The sequence below is a fragment of the Adiantum capillus-veneris genome, chromosome 14 (assembly GCF_014529385.1).
Source record: "Adiantum capillus-veneris isolate H3 chromosome 14, ASM1452938v2, whole genome shotgun sequence".
In the NCBI taxonomy this organism is placed as follows: Eukaryota; Viridiplantae; Streptophyta; class Polypodiopsida; order Polypodiales; family Pteridaceae; genus Adiantum; species Adiantum capillus-veneris.
In genome coordinates, this window is record NC_140944.1 from 135,087,864 (window position 1) to 135,108,376 (window position 20,513).

A 20,513-nucleotide genomic window follows, 5' to 3' on the forward strand; every position below is an offset into this window, starting at 1 on the left:
TTTTGCTTGCATAGTGCATAGTGGGCTGACTGTGAATGAATCCAAAACAAAGGTTATGCTTGTGAAAACCAACCATAAGGAGAAGCCATGCATTGTGTACAACAATGAGACACTTGAAGTTGTTGAGAGCTTTAAGTACCTTGGCTTGAGGTTCCATCCAATCACCAGTGGCATGAATGTGCTATGCGTCTTTTGGAAGTGGGAAAGAGAGCGTATTATTCATTTGAGAACATGTGTAATGTGGGAAACATCAACTGTTGGGTTCTCAAGAAGTATCTTTTTGATGCATTGGTGACACCGGTTCTTCTTTATGGAGTTGAAGTGTGGGGCGGAAGCATCTCAAAGTCTACTTGGAAAGAGTTTGAGAATGTCCAAAAGCGTTTTCTTACAAACTTTCTCCAAGTTAAGACACAAACACCATATATACTCCTACTTCTTGAGTCGGGATCTCTTCCAATTGAGGTTATGGACATGGAAAGGGTTGTGGAGTACATGATAAAGATGCGTCAAAACCCCTCACATCGACTTCCTACAATTGCATGGGAAGCAAGCAAAAAAGTTCAAAAGACGCATAAAAGCAAGACTTGAGCACGGGATGGATGCAAGACATAAAGAAGTGGTTTGGGAGATGGGATGCATTACACTTGCTACATGATTCTCCAATTGACTCCCAAGTGAATGAAGTTTTTCTACTACTCCAATGTATCACGGCTTGGGAGAAATCCGGTGGGTCACGCTTCATACATTACACCACCCATATTGCCCCCAACTACAAAACCATGTTCTTCGTTGAAAGAGGAAACTGTACTCACACTTACATGCTTAAGCCTATCCCCTTGTCGGCGATACGCACTATCGCAGCCATTCAACTAAGCTCCCATTTCCTTCGATGCGAGATAGGGCGTTGGGGCAATGGAGAAGAGTCAAATAGATTGTGCATATTATGCTCACTACAAGTTCAAGAGTCTGAGTACCACACACTACTAGAGTGCTCTGCTTTTGGTCACATCCAAACTAGCTTCTCTCACATTTTCAGCCATAACTTAGACCTACACACTTTCCTCTCCCAGCCACAATGTGGGCTCTCCATTGTGACTCTCATCACCACAATTTTGGAGCATCAAGAGTCATTAATCAGCCATACACATACTACATCACATGTAACTTTGGTCCCATAGGTCATATATGACCTCCGAGGACGATAATAAAATCTCTCTCTCTCTCTCTCTCTCTCTCTCTCTCTCTCTCTCTCTCTCTCTCTCTCTCTCTCTCTCTCAATGACCTTCTCGCTCTCTTCTCCCCCCTCCCTCTCTCTCCCCCTTTATTACCTTCCACCTCCCTCTCTCTCAATGCCTCCTCTCTCTCTCTCTCTCTCTCTCTCTCTCTCTCTCTCTCTCTCTCTCTCTCTCTCTCTCTCTCTCTATGTGGGAACCATCTCTTCTCTCTCACTCTCTCTCCCCCCCCCTCACAGGAACCACCCCCAACCATTGGCCCTCCACATGGCAGTGCCATGTGGATTCCAAGTCACTTGCAGCCCTAGATTTCCATGCAGTCCACGATGATCCGCGTGATGGGCCACGCTGGTGCCACGGCTTATGTGGAGCCAGCGTGGCCTACCACGCGGATTGTGGTGGACCACATGACAATCCATGTGGATTGTAGGCAACCACTTTGGCTCACCACACAGATCGTTGCGAATCGCGTGGTAGTCCACATGGCATTCTATGTGCAGGGCCAGCGATCGGGCCTGCGCCACACGAGACTGGGTGGTGGACCATGATAGGCACCCTCATGGACTGTGGGCGCCCCGCAGTCCATGGGGGCACCTACCACGTGGGCTCTCCCTAGCCCCGCCCCCTTTTTCACCATGCGTTCGCCCTCACCCCACCCCTTTTTTTACCACGTGCTCGCCCCCCCTCCTTTTATCGCCCCCCTTTTGGCCACGCGCGCACCCGACCCCCTTTTTGACTCCCTCCCCCACCCTTTGACCACACATCCCCCCTCCTCTCCCCCACCCTTTTTTACCACATGCCCCCCCCCCCCATTTTGACCCTTGGGGGGACATCCCCCTTGCCTATAAAAGGCGTACCTCTTGCCATTGCTTTTTCTCACTCTCACTCTCCACCTTTCTCCTCAAAGTCATAAGCCTTAGTGAACTCCAAAAAAGTTGCTCTTTTTCAGTTCACTACCCTCCCCTTCTTCCTTTGCTATAACCTTGGCTCTTCCCTTTTCCACTCTCAAACTTTTCTCTCAAACCTCCCCCCTCCCCACCCCTTGCCTATAAAATGCCTATAAAATGGGTAATCCCTTGCACATTCTTTTTTTCTCACTCTTACTCTTCATCTTTCTCCTCAAAGCCATAAGCTTCCTCCTCCTATATTTTTCTCCCTCACCCACTCACTGTATTCTTGCTCTTTTTTTAGCACCCCAATTAATTTAAAAATCCAATTCTAATGACAAAGCAGTGTAAAGAGTGGACGCCAAGAAGAAATCCCAATCCACACCACTCAGTAAAGTAGTTCCTCTCTTGCAACGACATCCACGGTTTGAACGCTCGTGTTGATGGCTACACACGTACCTATGTCGAAGGGTGCAGTCATGTCGACATCCATAGAAGCACAAAACATTCGTATTGACCTTCTTACTGATCTCTTTGTATCTATAGTCGATATCCACATGTTTTTAGGTTGGATTGATGCACATGTCGTGACATAGAATCACATGTGGCTATGAATCCCTCTTTGTCATCTTTTGGTCAACCCGGCCATTAGAAAGAACAATGATTGTGTGGCAGAACTCACAATCTGTAGAGTCAAAAGAGGTTACCAATCCATGATGGCTCATTTCATTGTGTCTAAAACTTTTTTTGGGCAAGATATTGAAGGGGATCGGGGAGCACACCACAGACGGAGAGTGAGAGAGAGAAGGAGACACACGACACACAGACATGGGTGGGGAGACTCAAAGAGTGAGCAGCCCCCTATACACTTATGCTATGTATAAAGTATACAAGTCAGTGGGCGCCCAGACTCTGGACGGCCGGGCAAGGCACAGACGCCTATACCCCAACAACCTCCCACTTAAAGGCGATTGTGCCTTTAAGCAAGGGAACCTAGTCTAAAGACTACAAAAGGTGAGAGAAAATAGCTCTCAACCGATGCCCACTGGCTGGTTGTGATCGTGTGCATCCGGTTGTCCTGCTCTCGTGTAAGTCCATACACCACCAGACGTACCGCACACGTACTGTAAGTATGTACGCAATACCTGCATATCTCCCTCGTGCACTATGCCATCATCACTCAACAAACGACTGACAACCCCAACTGCAAATGCTCCCACTGCAACTGCGATATCTGGTCTCAAGATCAACATCTCATACATGAGACCACCGAATGCCGATGCAATGCTAGCGGGCCCTGCTAGCTCTACGGAGCATGCATCAACATATATATCCCTGGCAATAGGCATCTCTGACTGACAAGGCGTGTCAGCCACATGCATCTCCTGACTATCCACAAAAGACGCATCAACCTGTCGTGCAACCTCAGAGCAAACCAGCTGCTCTAGGTGTCTGCTGGAAGACATATCCTGCACAACTATATCCCCATGCTCACTGTCGAGCATAGAAAGGAATGATTGCATAATCGCTGACATCTCAGTCTCCTCTGCAATCATCCACTGCAAACATGACCACTCAATCTGCTGTGACTCACTAGAGCTCTCATGCTCTAACTCCGTATGCATAGACTCTTGCACAACATCCTCTTGTCGTGACTCACTAGAGCAAGACCGCTCTACCTGTCTATCCTGCATAGAAGTATCTCGCACAACTGACTCTCTGCTTTGCTCAGTCACTAGCAAAGCATGCATGTCTGACTCTGTCACCTCTCTGTGTGACTGCTCAAGTCGTGCCCCAACTGTGTGCACAACGAGCTCACTACTCTGCACTCCATGCAAAGCATCCTGCAACCCACAAGCAAAAGAGACTCGCCTGCTCTCTCGCTCTCTACCTGGCTGCGTGATCACAGAGACAACACCGTCTCTCCCGTGATCCACATGCAATGGGTAACCTGTACCACTTCTGGAACCTCTCGCAATCACTAGCAAACCCAAATGCATCACAAAATCTCGCTCTCGTAGCAAAATCTGACATCCATAATCTCTAAGCTGACCAATCGAGATCAAATCCCGTCTCAGATCTGGCACATAACGCACATGACGCAGGGTAAATCTCATACCACTATGCAAGGACAAACATACGTCTCCTGCACCCTCAATGTCATACACAACACCATCAGCCATGTGCACACAACCAAGTCTCCCACTAGAAAACATGCTAAACCACTCACGATGCGACGTGACATGGAAAGTAGCATCTGAATAGAAAGTGGGACTAGACTCCCCTGTAGACATGGATGTCGCGTACATAGCATGTAAACTCTGCCATAAAGCATGAGTTGTAGTCTCCCTCGAGACCTGCCAGTAAACAGACTCAACCAGATGCAAACAAATCGTAGACATGGCTAACTCATCAAGATCCTGCCAATCATCATCACGCATAGAATTGGGCTTTGCCGATAAACCACGCAAGGGTTTATCCTGCCCCAAATCCGCCAATGCAACAAGCATATGTTCCTTCCAGCAACAAAATCTACACCATCAAACTGTGTCAGACCATAACACTGGAAGTCAAATGAAAAATAAGCCATAATGCTCGCAAAAGAGCAACCAACAATGAGTAGCAAATGTCAACCAAATCAGCCCTAAACTGGCTCGAATCGCATCAACAAAAGTCTGCAAATATGGCTGTAAGATATGGCTGCAAAACAGCCCCAAAATTCAGCTCTTAAACAACTGCATAAACAAGTCACAAACGTGTCCCAGATCAGCCTACAACTGAGTCATACATGGACACCTGCAAAGAGGAAACAATGGCTGAAAATTCAACACCCAAATAAGCCCTCAAACCTGCCCGTAAACTTGTAAACCTGTAGCTGAAACCTGCTGAAAAACCTCAAGCCATTAGTGCTCGAATCCGGCTACCTAGCTCGTAGCCACACAAGCATACATCACAATACTCACTCCTGTGAGTGTGCCAAGATAATTGTACGCCTGTCAAACCCGTGAGCTAATCACCAAGCCCACAATGTGCGGTATCGATGCATACACACGCACAAATCTCCCACCTGCAGAGAACACCGCACGCAAATGCTGAGTGCAACCCGCAATCTCTACCTAGATCGCATAAATGATGCGCATAAAACTCCTGGGAAAATTTCGCCAGAGTTTCGTCAGTAAAACAGCCACAAAAACTGACTGCATGCTCAAAACCATGAGCAACCAAAGCGCATCAAACTACACTCAACATACATTCATAAGCTCTGCAAAACTATGGCAAACAATGCTCGAGATCACAAGACTCTCCCACCTGAGAGCAAACCATTGTCTCAAGCAAAGAAAGATACACAACTCCTCACTCTTGCGAGAGTGGATACAAAAACACAAAACTGTGTCCAAACTGACAAAACTTGTCAAAGTGAGAGTAAACACTCTATCACAAACTATGGCGAGAATTTGGGAAAAATTCGACAGAATTTCCCCTGAAAATTGAGCAAAAAACTCAAGTACAATCTCTACCATAAACCATAACACTACTCAATGCCAATGAATAGAAATGCCAAAATGGCTCCACATTTTCACATACAATGGCAATCTGCACTCAACGTACATCAACGGAGTGACCGTGCATAAGCAAGCGCCAAAAGATTTGCAATCCGGAAACTTTATCAATGCGAAAACAATGCTCTCAAGAGAGCTTACCGGCACTTGAAAGTGCTCGCCAAAATGCATGTACAATGGGCATCAACCATGCGCCATAACCATATGCAAACCATCCGCAAAGACCATGAATCCAAGCACAAAATCATTGCCAAAGTATCCTGTGAAAACCAATGAAAGAAGCTCCACCTGTGTGCTCCAAAAACCTGCGTCTCTCAAGAGACCGCTTCGGTGGTGTGTAAACGCCTCCGTACTTCATTGCCCAAGTCTACCAAAAAACCCTCAAACCACAAGCTTAACACAAGCTGTAATTGCATATTCACCTCACAATTTATGCACTCAACTTCAAGCATCTCCCGTGCTTCCAAAAGTGCATCAAACTCGCACACAATGCGACAACAGAAAATCTGGAATTTCTGTATACAGTCAGTCTGAGCTGAATATCAGCAAAACGGTGAGGAATTTGCAAAAAGTTTTTTCTGCAAAGTTATAGACCACGTCGAAACGGATGGGCCCTACGGACAGAATTCTCAGATCTGCATTCTACAAGGAGAAAAACGAATCTGAAAACTGTGCTGCTGCGCACACAGTTTTAGGGTAGCACCTTCACTTACACACAATCTTCCACACTCCTTTCTGAGCTTCCACAAGAGCATACATCACTCTCAACTGAGCTCACAAGCTCCCATTGCATTCTCACAGCAAGTCTTCTGCTTTCTTAATCTCTCTACCGTCGAGAGAGAGCGAGCTATTGCCTCGAAGCTCTCAAAGCCTTCGTGCTCTCCGCGGTCACCATAGCTCTGATACCAATTGAAGGGGATCGGGGAGCACACCACAGACAGAGAGTGAGAGAGAGAAGGAGACACACGACACACAGATATGGGTGGGGAGACTCAAAGAGTGAGCAGCCCCCTATACACTTATGTTATGTATAAGGTATACAAGTCAATGGGCGCCCAGACTCTGGGCGGCCGAGCAAGGCACAGACGCCTATACCCCAACAAATATTATACCTTTCAATAGGCGTGGCACTTATGGGAGAGAGTTAGCGATGTCGGCTATGTTTGATGACCAAATTAGAGACATTCCTGAGCTCTCTCACACAGAGGAAAAAATGTTCATCATATGGGACAATAATCATTGGCTCCATGCGTGAAAATATTGGGCATTGCAGGAGCGGTTAGATGAATTCTCCACCCCCCAAAGGATGAGTGCAAGATTGTAAAGTTAAGTGATGCGTTGTTAGAGACCCACACTCCAGTAAAATGGAACCTAATCAATGGCTTGGAGGGTGCCGCTTGAGTGGGTAGACCTATCCACACATTACAAACTTGAAGTCGGCATTGGTGGCATACCCCAATGGAATGTATTCTCTATCGAGATTGTTGCAAGTGTCTTCACCCTAGCTGTGCCATCTTCGTACCATCTTCTTTCGGATGTTTTGACGCACATACGCTCTTATATATGACTTCACCGATCCATTAATTTATTAACCATTTCTCCACAAGTTTCATGGTAGATATTGGTGTGTTTCTATTTTAAACATTAATAATGGTGTAGGTCGAGACCTTGGTGTTGGCCATGTTCACACGTAAAATTGAAGGGCTCCCAATTATTCCATTATATGATCGCCAAGCAGGAGATGTGGTAGCCAACAATGATGGTTTTGAATTTGATAGTGACTTTATCCAAGAGTCAGTCCGGGATACACCGTGCATGCTAGACGGCTTCGGAGTACCATTTTGGCCTAGAGTGAAGAAAAGCGAGTTCTTTGCTCGGTAAGTTGAGGAGTGGACTTCTTTGCTCAATAGTTTTCATTGCAATGTTCACTAATGTTTGTGTTTCTCTAAATAGGTGGTTGTTGGGTACCTTCAAGAAGGTTGGCAACGCAATTTTGGATTTTCTTACTAGATGTGGCGGCTTGGTGACGGAGTGCGAGCATCTACAAGGGGGAGGGGGGGTCAAATTGTGTATATCGCGTGCATTTAAGGCCTATTTCTAAATCTTCTTATGTATGATTTTTTACCAAATAAAATATGCCCTTTTCATATTCAATGTGTAAATTATTTTCCCAATTCCTTTTTATGGTACCCTTTTTGTATGTGAAATTGTGAGGAAAAATGAAACTTAATAACCCCTTCTGCTGCATTCAAGTGATATATTATTAAGTGACCCCCCCACCCTTCAAGGAATGATACATCAGCCTATGCTAAGAGCAGCATAATCTAAAGGCTTTCCAAATTGCATTTATCTTTTAAGTTCAAGGTGCAATCATAGACCAAAGTATAGAAAAACAACCAAGATTAGTCTATGATGAGGAGCCATGTTGGTCTACATTCAATGCCCACCTCTCTCACTTTTGCCACCACAATATATGATGCACAGTTTGTAAGGCCTCCATATGAGGAGAAGCCAATGGTGCACATATATTTGGTGGATTCCCGTTTTGCACGCTGTTGAGATCTCTATTTGTGATCGTGGACGGTACGGAGCAAATTCAGGGCCAACTTTTTATTTGCCAAAATATTTCTTTCATCGGAATATCTTGGCCAAATGGTGGCCAAGACAATCAAAAAACGATCGTCCAGTGGTCAGTGGCCGGTTGTCCGTGGTCTTTGGCCAGTGGCCAGATTTCCTTGGTTGGTGGCCGAGTTCTAGGTGGACTTGTCTTACCAAAAACAGCTATACATGGGTGCTTCGGAGATTCCTACTTGGACTTCATTACACATGGGCATTTAGAGGCTCCCTTACATCTATATAAGGAGGCCTTCTCATGAGTAATCCGGTGAATGGTGTGCACACTTGAAGCACACAACACATCCTTGTTGAAGGATTGTTAGTTCCTTGTATTCCTACTTGCTCTAGTTGTCTAAATCACCATCTAAGCTCTACCTTGAGAGTGCATGGGTGGATGACGCCATCACTTTGTAATAGTGTGCTAATCTATAGTTTTTGATTTGCCACTAATCTACGTTGCATCGTATCTCTCTCTTCTCTCCTTGCTACTAGATCCTTATTGTATTCCGCATTTCTTACAAGCCACAACCAAAGGTCCATTTAAATACTATCAAGTTTTTTTTGCCCATCCCATCCAATCAAAGTGTTAGGATCATAACCAGTGGTATGAACATCGGCTACCAAGTTTCAACACTAGCCAGTGAGATAGCGGATCCAAACCCGTCTAGTGACAAAAACTCTCAAGTAGCAAGAAAAAAATTTAATTATCCCCATTAGAGAAAACTAGATTTTGAAGCAACAACAATAGTTTTATACAATGCAAGCCACATGTCCAGAATCCACCAGTTTCATAGCAGGAACAGATCCCTAAGTCTAAATTCAAAATGAGGTAGCAAAGCATTATGAGAAAATGAGAATCATTAATGCCTCGAGATTCACAATAGGCATTTGTGTCACTAAATATTTTAGGAAATGCTTGCCAAAAAAGAGAATATTCTTGTGAGACTTGAAAGCAAGAAGAGATATAGCTTAGAAAATTACAATTCTTTCAAAAATTCTAGAGCCAAATCAATAGACCTAGGTAAAGGATTACCACATGAGACATACCTTACATGTTTGGGTCTCCTATGAGGAGGAAGATCTCACCATAGAGTGAGCGGCTTGTAGTAACCATTTCTTGGGAGGAGGACCCCATCTCAATTTTTCAAACTATCAAATAAGCTAAATAGCACCAGTATCATCTAATAGGTAACAAATCAATGACTTTGACTTTTACCCGTTAGCATCAAGAGAGGCATGCCAAGATCACGTTATGAAAGGTAGCCAAAGCCAAAGGTTATAGAGCTTAATGAAACTACAATATGACAAAAAAACAAATTTATTTAAATATTTTAGGCTCAAGCCTTTGAAGTAATAACATGTAATAAAGATCCTTTGAGAATTTCACATGGTGATTAGAGGTGAAAAAAGACCACAACAATCAACACCGAGACAAGTGAGATATCCCTAGATATTTTTCCACATGATTATCCTTGTTTTCTCATTATCAAAAACACAAGTTCCTCCCATTTTTACTATGATAGTTTTGGCTAATAGAAATAACAAAAACAAAGGCTAAGTGAGGGTTATGGAACCCTCACCTTCAATAGCTCAACTGGTTCTACGCCTTCACAAGTAAGTTGGCATCCAATTCCATAGCCAATGTAAGTAGTGATTTGAGAAACCATGATGGTGGTACATCTGATTTAAGACCCTATCACAAAAACCCACAAATAAGGAGAATAGAATTGTGCGTCATAGCAACTAGCCCAATCTGAGTCATAAAAAACAGGTATTTCTAGCAGGCAATGATTTCCCCTTGGGATAAAACAACCCAAGATGTAGAGTGCCACACAAGTAGCAAAAGATCCTCTTAACTTCCCGCCAATGCTTAGACCCTGGGGCACGGACTTCATAAAGGGTTTGCGCACTTGCCATTTGTGCATACTGCTTCTCACATAGCTCATCCTTGTGTCTATTGGTGTTTTGTACAAACCATATGCAAACTAGAAAGCACAAATGGTAAGACGGCAAGCCGTTTTTGAAGTTCATTTGCATTTTTAGGATAAAAAACGTAAAACGATTTCACAAACAACCTTAAAAATGCAAATGGAGTCCAAAAATGGCTTATCATCTTGTCGTTTGTGCTAGAGGAAGATGACATGGACACTTTTCTTGCGAGAATCTCAATGAACAACTCATTTCTATTGGTGAAGTTATTTCTGACAGCTGTGTAGAGTGTTCTTGATGCATTGCCATACTCTTTCTTGATGCATTGTCAGACTCTTACTAGAATTTTTGCTAGTAGTTGTGGAGACTTATGACCCAAGGAAACCCTCAAGCTGTCAAGTTCGATGCATTATGCACATCAAGTGAGAACATGATTTTGTTGCGTTTCAAAGAGGAAGTGGAGGAATCAATCAAAAATTAATATCCAATCTTCAGGGAGCCCACCATAGAATTGTTTCTTTTTCTTCAAGAAGTTAATGTGCTTGTATAACGTAGCTTTGAGATGTAGATCCCAAAACTTCTCCACATATTTTTTCATGTCATCATCAAGTTGTAGGCTTTGCAATGCTAGAAGCACTTGGTGGAAGCCCCACTAGATAAGATTTTCTTTATGATAGCAACTCAGCATGTTTTCCAAGTCTTCGGAGCTTATCCCTTGGAGTGTAAGCTTGCCCACCATTGATGGACTGATTTTTGGAGATACATAGCAGCATGTAGGAGTCTGAATGACTTCCAAAAAAAATCATCCCCAAAGGCCGCATAAAATTGCTGAAGAAAGTTTAGAACTTTGTCCACATTGCCAAAACATGCTAATGGCATGCATCTTGGGATAAATGTAGTTGTTTGTGTTTAAATATCCAACGAATCAAGACATTTTGAGTTCTTTCTTGTCCACATTTGCTAGTGCTATTTCATCGAACACACTACTTGAAAAGATAATTGATGTGGTTGTTCTTGACATTAGTGCAAACAACGTTGAAACCATTAATGTGTGGTTGAAGGCATAGATTATTCAAACACAACCTAAATGCAATGGCTCTCTTGAAGTGAGAATTTTTGTGCAAGCACTCTTGAAAACCTGATACAATTGTAAGTTCTTGAGTGTGCATTTAATTTCAATTGTTTGTCACACTTTAGGTGCTCATTGCAATGTATTTTTCTTTGAGAATCTATGTTACAAGAATATCATTTTTCTAGACCTTTGGATGCATCTTCGTCCTCCAAAGCATGTGGAACATTTTTCTTTGAAACCTAAGTTAGTTTACTCTCCTTTACCTTGAGCAAGGAACTATGTGAAACGTGTGCAATGTGTATGGACCAAAGATACTACAACCATTTTATCTTCATTGATCAAAGAAGCTCCCAATTGCAATTCCAAAGAAATTTCATCTTGAATTGGAAGTCTAATGCCCTCCTCTTACACTTCAAAACACGTACTAAATAAGATTTATAAGATATGGCAAACCATGCAATCTCAACCTCGAGGCGTTGAGTGTTCAAACTTGTAACTAAGGAAATACTAGATGCAATAAATGATACAATTTTTTTTTCCTTGTGCATCATACAACACTTTTTTTTGGGAAAAATTTTGAAGAGTGTTACCGATGCCGAGCGTTTATTATCAATGGATATGAGGCAAGTTCCTCATGGGGAAACTTTGCATCTTTGTGTTTGTGCAACTTGCAAGCAATCTTTGAAAGCTAAACAATCACCATGTTTTTGCATGCATAGTGAGCTTGTCTTCAATGCAAAGATAGAAAAAATGCCATTGAAAGATGCCTTGTGTCACCATAGTCCCATTTGATGGTAGAACTTTTGAGAGTACGAATGGTGTTGCCATGCTTTGTGGATAAGAAAACCACGGTCCATGTGGAGATCAAGTGGAAGAATGAGTATGATCATGCATACTTGAGTGTGTTTTTTGACCTGTATGTGTGGTCCAAGCATTGTCACACCTTTTGAAGACACCATTGTATGTTGATGAGCAAAACGTAACACTCAATGAGTCGTGAGCATCCTTGTTTGTGCCGACTCTTGATCTTGCAATGGTCCTAATTATGATGACCAAGATTGTCTTCTTGAGCAATCAAACACCCTTGTCCATGGTCTCTACTTTCTGTAGCAAGCTTTTGCTCCATGCCGCACAAGCATGGAGCATAGCACCTTGCAAAGGCTTTAGCCCATTTATCATATTCCATGACAAATACTGTGAGGAGTTGTCATTCCCAACATTGTTCTTCGGGCAAAGAAGAAGTATCATGCCTTGGCAAAGTAAAGTTATCAACAAGTGGCAAAATGGGAGATTAAGAATATGGATAGGCATTTTACAACAAACATAGAAACTATTTTTATGAAGATCACCATTGGGAAGGTGTTAGGCTCTATATGAGCTAGACTTTAGAAGGGAAAAATCCAAGGAAAGAAAATTCAGTTTATAGATGTTTGAGCAAGCACAAATATTGAGAAAATACTTACCTCTGAGCTTTGGATACCATGACTTTGAGACCTTGCACACATTTGTGGATTATAAGACAAAGCTCAAGTGCAATGTGTTTGCAATGATTCGACAACTAGGCCATCCCACCTTTTTCATGACATTCTGACGTGTAGATGAAAGATGGAAACCCTTGAAACAATGTCTTGTTAGATTGAACACGAACATCAAGGAGGAGGATTACTTAAGTACAAGCAGTTTTACGTGTGATGTGGTGTGCTTGGACACTATCATTACTACAAGATATTATGTCAATAGATTCAACTAAATGAAGAAGAAGCTCAAGCGCAACAACTCAATACTTGGTGAAATGGTCAATTATTTCTTTGTGACTGAATCTCAACATAAAGGGAGCCAGCATGACCATGGACTACTTTGGATTAAAAATGCACCCATCTTTGCTATTGCACCCAATGATGAAACATTGTAATTCATTGATTCGTACATCATGAAAAACAAGGATGGATTGGACGAGAGTCTTAGGACTGTTCAAATTCATTCCCATTGCAAAACATGCAAAAAATGCAAAATATCTTGTTGGTTTGGTTTTTCAAACCCAACAGAACAAATATTCACAATTTTGTATCCACTCCACTCATTATGAGTGATTTGATTTGAGGAAGAAAACCCTCTTGCAAAACAAAAAGCACATTGATGAGAAACTGCTCCTCTTAGGCCATGATTCAAAGTTGTTGTTTGATACTTGGCTTCAAGCTTTGGGTATGGATGAAGAGCTCCACATTGAACCTCTTTCAGTAAACATTTTGGAGCCAACAAGTTTGCTCATGAGGGATCCAAAAGACATTTACATGAACAATTTTAACACATCATTGTGTGCTATGTGGGATGCAAATATTGACATCCATCGACCATGGAGTAGTTGCATATTGCACATCTTACATGACAAAGACTGACTCCTCTACAAGCAAAACAATCAAGAACATACTTGAAAATTGGAAAAGACAAACCTCTCAACATTGAAATGCTTAAAAAAATGAGAAGCACTTTGATCAATGCACAAGAAATTGTATCATAGCAAGCTGCATATATTGTACTTTCCTTGACATTGCATAGTGCAAGTAGATAGTTCGTCTTCACATCAAGCCAAAGAACATTGTTGCTAAAAGAAGGTCTATGCTAGACTCTCGCCGAGTGCCTTATGACAAAGAATACTCTTTAGCCATCTATTTTTGCCCACTTATGCTTGGCAAAGTATGCTAACAACTATATTCTATTGCAAGATGTCCTACAAAGGTTGCAAGAAACCTCGGGTCAGTAAATACACAAACTTCAATGTAGACAAAGACCCTGAGATACCATGAGCTCTTCCTATATATCTTCCATTTATTGGTAAGGAGATCTCCTTTGAAATGTCCTCAAGCTCTTGAGAGAGAAGTATGAGCTTGATATCGAAACAATCATATAAAACAGGCAATTTTTTTAAAGAATGGAGTTGTCGATGTCAAGCACCAAAAGTCATTGTTGGGTAGCTCATCACAAAATGATGCGAGGAATTCTTTAATTATAAGCTCAAGCTTGATCTCCCAAGTTCTACACGTTTGAAAGGGTCTTTGCCCCCTTATTACATGCTTGCATTGCCTAATCATGAATACCACTCCCTTGTTGTGCAATTAAACTCAGTGCAACAATCCTTGCATGATGACATCATGCTCAAAAAACGCTTGCAACCAGCTCAACCAATTCACCTATTCTTGATAGGAGGTGCATGAATGGGAAAGACATTCACATTGCATGCCATAGTTTAAGCGGTTTGATTCAGTTCTACAACTTGGCAATCGAGAGTGATATTGAGCTTCCAAAAATACTACTAGTGGCATACACAAGAAAAGTAGCCTTCATCTTGAAGGGACCACAATCCACTTAGCATTGCATTTATTTACCACTTGTCTTGCAAATAGGCAGTACCCTCTCTTCCGTGGAGAGCCTAGCTAGCTCAACTCTCGTACCTCTACAAAAGTGATGAACTGAGTGTCTTTGACTAGCCCTCATTGATAGGGAATAGGTTGTTTTGCATCATAGACAACTGAATGCAAGCTATCAAACATAATCATATGGAACCATTTGGTGTCCTTGGAGAAATCTTTTGTGGGGATCTTTGTCAAGCAAGCCTGGTTCAATCAATGGATATTCAATGAGCCCAATGATACCATCAAGATACTCACACCCTCCTTTTTTGGCACACTCACATTTTAAATCCAAAGATGCAAATTAATTTGTTCAACAAATGATACATGGCGGGTCTTATTGAAAGCTCATACGAGATCCTTCTTGAACAACCTTTAAATTCTACTCTATTGCATTTCTTAAATGACAACTTTAACTTGGAACCAAGAACAACTTCCTTTATCAGTGCACACTCCCTAGGACCTAAACCTCCTAGATGTCGACTATTTGCTGTCTAGAGGCCATCACAAGCCTCCAATTGTAGTGGGGTCAATGGACTCTTTGCGAAGGCATGACTCGAAATCTTGGAATTCCTCTTCTTGATAAGAGAACAACAATTGAATCTTTTCATCAAGGAATCCAAGCCTTGCAGGAGGTCCCTGCAAGCTCAGCTCATAAATCTCCTGGCTAGTATGTCCACTATCTATTCAGGCCTTGCAAACATGGGTCATTAAAGAAGGCTCATCAAGTAAAGCAAGTGTAATAACAAAAAACTTAGTGTCCCAAAGGTGCCCCATCTATTAGTCAACTACTTAGCCTTGCAATACACATATTTCAAAGATGAAGAACTACACAATATTGTGTACGCCCAATTCATGCCACCAACATGCAAAGAAGAAAGTGCCTAAATGCTTGCATAATTGCAATTAGAGCAAAGGAGAAAATGAGATGGAGTTGACATGAATGGTGCTTTACCAATATCCACTCATTAAAAAACAAAACGTGTCTAGTCAGACAACTCTAGAAAGTGATACAAGTAAATAATGATAAAGGAAGAATCCATGGAGTCCTAGCACTCACAACCATAGTATGAAACACTTAAGCTTATCAAAGGAGCCCAAATCTACCAAGCCATGCATTGCAATAGAGGCAATTTAGACAATGCTATGACAAACATGGCAAGACAATGAGTTTGAAACAATCAGCTACATTGTCAAAATGAGGGATGGGCTTAGTTCAATAGCTTAGGGGCTAGCTTCTTGGGAGGGAACATCTTCTTCTTTAGTGATATTTGTGCACATGGTAGGCAAAGGAAACCCACAAAGCTCATACGTTGAAGAAAGTGAAAGAATAGTTATTGATTGGGGGAGGGGTTGAGAGAGAGAGAGAGAGAGAGAGAGAGAGAGAGAGAGAGAGAGAGAGAGAGAGAGAGATTGTGGAGAGGAGGCATCTATACCCTTAGAGAGAGAAAGGAGTACGCATTTGGATAATCCACTAAAGGAGAGGTCGAATTGCAGTAGCACAAGTTGCAAGGTGGATCAATAAATCCATCTCAATGCATGTTGGATAGTTATATGCCGTTCAAACTCTGAGATTCTTTGTGCCACTTCAACCCATTATAGTGGTCTTTGTCCTTCATGGTGCAACTCCATGTCCCTTCCACAACAATAAATTAGTCTTGCTTGGTGCACATTGACATACACATGTTGACATGAAGCATCTCACACTGAAATTTTTTGAAAAAAGAATTGCATGTGTATTTATTAAACAAATATGCTAATTAATTACCTCTATAGGTGTCTCTAAAATGGTCAAATTTCACAGCTTTCTCTACAACTGTTTGAGCAGTTAGACCAAGACATTGATTGCTATATGTCGTACATGTTTGGATAGATGTTGGAGCGATGTTGGTTACTTGGTCGGTTGTGATTGTTGTTGCCTTGGATTTTGTTGTGGAACATGAGCGGATGGGATGAACCAATTGGTACGCAACAAGAATGGCTTATATTGGGACTTGAAAGTTGTGTCCCCCATAGGGCTCACTATACAATAGAGGGTTAATAAAGGGAATTATTAAATTGAACAAAGGGTTGTAGCTTAATCATTAGGCTTAAATCCTACTCCTTAACCTACTTTGGTAGTTTATTTGTAGATTGCCATTCAGCTTGGTAATATCACCGGCCATTTAGTCTCTAGACAGGGGACCCATCTTTGAGGCCAATTGTGCAAGTTGGAGGACAATGTTTGAGTCAAGATCCATAAAAGCAATGTGAATAGTTAAATATTTTATCTTGCAATGAAGTGTCACAGAGTGAAAATGCTAAATATACTGTGCACATCATGCAGAAGTGCCATACAAAAGTATGGTGGAGAGTTTGGCACTTTGCCAAAAATTATAAGAAACGAAAGCCGTGCCCTGCCCCGTAGCATTTATGTGTTGCACCAAGCAAACACATAGGCATGGGGAATTGGATGCAGATAATGGACCTCACAGTGTTATCAAGTTGGAGTCGTGCTTGTGCAATAGAAACATCCATTTTTGTGAATATACGTCCTCTCTGTCAAACGCAAAACATGTGTTAAGACAAATACAAAAGGTGCACGATATATATCTACTTAAGGAAAAGCAAAGCAAACTTTATGTTCTACATCATAGACATATTGGAGTCCTACGTAGAGCGAGAAGTGCCCTCGCTTTGCATCCTAAAACCAACGAGCCAGAGCTTCGTGGCCTAGTCCTTGTTGGGCATTTCCTACAATTGATGAATTTCAAGAGACAACATTCTAGACATACATGTCAACCAAGGCAGTTCCACATGCCTTCAAGATGCTCTTTGGCTCAATCTTTTGTTTGAATTTCAAAAAACGACATTAGAATTACCACATCCCTCCTCTAGCCCTAGGGGCCGTACATACCACACACAATACTACGTGTTCTCACATATGCAAGGACCCTTGTGGCAAATAAGGACAAGCACTTGAGCTCTATGGATATAAATGAAGGCTAAAGGCTTGTACTGTGCAAATGGATCAAGCAACAAGCATACGCAAAGTGAACATTCTTTTGAGTTAAAATAGAGGATGGACTTGACAAGGCTGGGAGGGTCTTGTTTTTCAAGGACTCTTCCACTTACCTTAACCCTAAACGATGTCATAGCTTATGCATTTTGAGCAAGATCCTTGGTTTTGTAGAGCTAATGGATGATGATCATTGCTTAGAGACACCATTCAAAATACAAACATGAATTCGACCACATAGCGCACCATCATGCATAGGCAAATATGAATCATGATGGATTGAACAAAGTCTTGCATCATAATCACACATGTAGATAATGACTAACAAATCTATTAGCAAACACCTTTAGCATTATCACCATCATCTACCTTGCCATATATGGCCACCAATTTCACTTTCTCAACTCCTTTACCTGGAATATTTCCACAAGATTGACATATACATTAGTCCTTCCTTCAGCTTTCTTCTCATGCTAGCATGTTCCGTGTAGACTAACTCCATGCCCCTGCAAGAAAATATTTGATGTAGTCAGCATCTTTGTTATGTCAATTGCATCAGAAGAGTTGCTGGCTTCTTTTTAATAGACTACAAGAGACTACAACCGCCGGTTTCCACAATCCATCATTAGAAGTTCACATACAACCACTATGCATGAGCAAGCACATGAGGTGGGCACACTCATAGATTGCATAACACACAAAAGAGTGTATCATAAAGTCATATGCAATGAGTGGGTCTCTCTCTCTCTCTCTCTCTCTCTCTCTCTCTCTTTCTCACACACACACACACACACAATATATATATATATATATATATATATATATAATATAGGACTTGTGTTCAAGACCATTCGATTAATCAATTTCGTCTCCTGGGATTATTCCAACTTCATGTATAGATTAGTTAATTGTACAACAAAAGTATCTTGTATGACCATTACAATACACTTCTCCTAAAAGAAATGAAAGGAGCCTACAATACTAGAGCTCGAGGTGAGCTGATGGAACATAGCATGAATAGGAGAGAGGAGGCCGCCCAAGTTCAATTTTCTTGACGGGTTTCCTACATGCCATCTCAGTTTGCTGAAATCCTCCATCATCTTACGCTCCTCCACTTTATCCTCTTTAGAGCTTCGTCGCCATGGGCTAAGACGTCGTGCCCAAGTTTCACTGCATGTGCTTGTGGATCGCTTAGACACAGGACTCACCCATTGCAAAGGGCTAGTTCGCCGCTCCATGGGCTTCTTGTTCTCCTTTGAAACACCAGTCTTTTGGGTGTGTGGAAATTGCAATTTAAGGTCTGAAACCTCCATGCTAAAACCAGGCCAAACGGTGGGTTGGCTACACGCATTCGGACAATTTTGATAGAATGTCTCTAGCTGAATGGGTCAGCAAAATATATAGCTATTGACCTCTCGGCAAAGATCAAACAGGCAACCAAAACATTAATGAAGTGCATGTATGGCATGATTACGATATTGCAGGGTTTTCCATGGCATTCACAACACAAATGGCCTCTTGAAAGCTATCCATTGCATCGCTTACAATTCTATTTTGTCGTCGTTGTAGGTGGATTCAATTGATTTTGGAAAATGAGCTTCTAATTCCCCAACTTTGCCTTTGCCTTTGCCTTCTTTAGTAATCAGCTTTCCGCCGAGGTGTAATTGGGCTATGAAGATCTAAAACATTTTTGGTGCAGTAACTGTTGCACCAAGCTCCTACTTGAAAGCAATCTTCTATGCAAATCACTTGCATCCTTTACATGCATGAGATGGCATCATCGGTGTAGAGTATAATCAATCCATAGGAAGGTGGACATAAGCTCATCATCGTCCTTGGTTGTCAAATTAGGGTTCTCCTTTTGAGCCGCATGGTTGGAAGATGCTATCCCCTGGCCGTTCAGAAGGTGGGACCTCCTCATAATATTTTGCATACATCTACAAAGAGTGCTTTTTGCGAGAGCTATATTGGCCAGAAGCTGGCGGTGAGGCAGGCTCCTCACCATCTTCACTCTCGTCATCTGCTTCTTCTTCATACACATCAATATAGTCAACATCATCATTGAGTACAGGACCATCGCCAGCAATATTGTCATCATCCTTAGCATCTTCGTAGATGTCTCCAGTGTCATCGTTCCTTGCTCAATATATTCATCCTGCTCGCCCTGCTCCTATTGCTACTAGATCAACAAATATCTATGGCAAGGCAATTTATAGAAGCAGAGCAATTCAAATATAGAAGCCAAAGTGCAGAGAATAATAAAAAAGCTTCTGCGTGAAAAGCTCGATGCCTGATCACAATAAGTAAAATGCTCTTTCAAAACTTGGTGGGGATCTATGGCCACGATTGAACCATTATTGATTGGGGACCTATGGTCAGGATTGAGCCAAGTGGCTCAATTCCCTGGCCTTATTTGAAAAAAAGAACTTTGGTTCACCAAGTAAACATTGAATTGACTGCTACTGCATTGGCAGCACTTCCTATTGAATTCTCTGAACCTCATGACCAACACATCTCTACATCGTGCCCTGCAATCTACCCGTAGCCACACAACATGTGCCTCCCTTACTTTCCACTCCAGGAAACAACCTTTACTCAGATTAATTCTCCGTAGATGATGACCAAGACACCATAAACTCTACGTGCCATCCCGCCTATGCGCTTGCCTCATGAAGTCCTCACTATGTGTCCTAGTCTCCTCTGCAGGCTGCCCATGAAAGCATTGCCACCTTCTCATGCCTGCGTGCTTATCCACCCAGTGTCCTCCCACGTTGCAAATCCTTGCGCCTTTACACCCTTAAAACTCTCAGGT